Genomic DNA, 1,404 nt, shown 5'->3' on the forward strand with positions numbered 1-1,404 from the left:
GAGGTGGGGGCGGTTAGCGCCGGACGGCGTCGCCGTCGGCCCCGCCCTCACGCTCTGTACCTGAGGGGGCTCGTCCTCCACCTCCCCGGCGCCTTCACTCCGCTTCCGTCCCGCGCGCCCCAAGTCCCTGTGCGCACGCGTACCTGGCTCGACCCTCCCTCTCGCGGGGACTACAAGCCGTGCGCGCGCACACACGCACGTAGCGTCGCGTACGTCCGCCTGTCTGCCTTACAGGGCGCCCTGGAAAGGCTTCTTCCTGGTCCATCCGCGCCGCGCAGGCGCAAGCCCACGCAGCGCCTAGACGACCCTCCAGAGCGTCCCGTCTCCTAGTAACCAGCCTCCACCCACTTTTCCAAGCTTTTTCCCTACTTCCTGCGGGTGGCCATCTTAACTGAGTAGAGCGCGCATGCGCAGAGCTCTATTTCCCCCCCCCCCCCCCGTCTATGGCTGTCTTCTCTTAGCTCTGGGATACCTGCTGCTGTACTGCCACTTTTGTGTGCTATTTTCTCAGGGATCGGTCGCCATTCTGGACGGATTAGTGAATTCGTTACTCCGCAGAGTTGCTTTTGGGCGCTGGGAGGGTGATGCGCTCTCCATCCTCGGTCAGGGGCCTCTGTGCGGGGAGCCTTCCTTTGGTGAGGTTCTGCTGCTGCAGCCCCGCAAGAGAGAGCCGGCCTTTTGGGGTGACCGCCCGCAGCCTGCACAGTCTGGGGAGCCCTGACCGCCCAGTACCATCCAGTCTGGGTTGAATCTGGGAATGACAGGGAGAGAAAAGTGACAGTGCAGATTCCTGACCTGTATATCTTCTCCACAAGCCAGGCCGTCTCCAAGTCCCCCCAAAAAAGTGATCACGGTTAACAAACAAACAAAAACTGAAAGGGTAGAGTATCTCACTTGATATTTAATATTGTATCGATTCTTTTCCTATTTAATACAGTTTAAACTTGTCTTCTATTAGGAGCCTTCAATCTTGGAACACTCCTTTAACTTAACCAAGTATAACATTATTTTTGGCCATCCAACTATGTTAATGTTGACCAATTATTAGCTAAAAGTGAAGAAAGGAGCTTGTTAGTGAAAAAGAATGAAAAGTGCATTTTTCTGCCAGCTGGAAAAGAAAAGTTTAGCCTTTTTAGCATTTAATGTTTAACATCTTTGGCTGCAAAGAATATAATCAATCTGATTTCGGTGTTGACCATCTGATGATGTCCATGTGTAGAGTCTTCTCTTGTGTTGTTGGAAGAGGGTGTTTGCTATGACCAGTGCATTCTTTTGGCAAAACTCTATTAGCTTTTGCCCTGCTTCATTCCGTATTCCAAGGCCAAGTTTGCCTGTTACTCCAGGTGTTTCTTGACTTCCTACTTTTGCATTCCAGTCCCCTATAATGAGAAGGACATCTTTTTG

At 52.1% G+C, this 1,404-nt stretch overlaps 1 protein-coding gene across 1 annotated transcript in view; it reads right to left on the minus strand.

Moving 5' to 3' along the window:
• Positions 1 to 138, minus strand: part of TSGA10 (testis specific, 10) — a 93,602-nt gene extending 93,464 nt beyond the window's left edge. Inside the window, exon 1 of the mRNA XM_010829622.1 lies at positions 61 to 138. The gene's annotated coding sequence lies outside the window, so the exon portion shown is untranslated. The remainder of the gene's footprint in view (positions 1 to 60) is intronic.
• Between the last annotated feature and the right edge of the window lie 1,266 nt (positions 139 to 1,404).

This window comes from Bison bison, unplaced genomic scaffold, assembly GCF_000754665.1.
Source record: "Bison bison bison isolate TAMUID 2011002044 unplaced genomic scaffold, Bison_UMD1.0 scf7180017864508, whole genome shotgun sequence".
Taxonomy (NCBI): domain Eukaryota; kingdom Metazoa; phylum Chordata; class Mammalia; order Artiodactyla; family Bovidae; genus Bison; species Bison bison.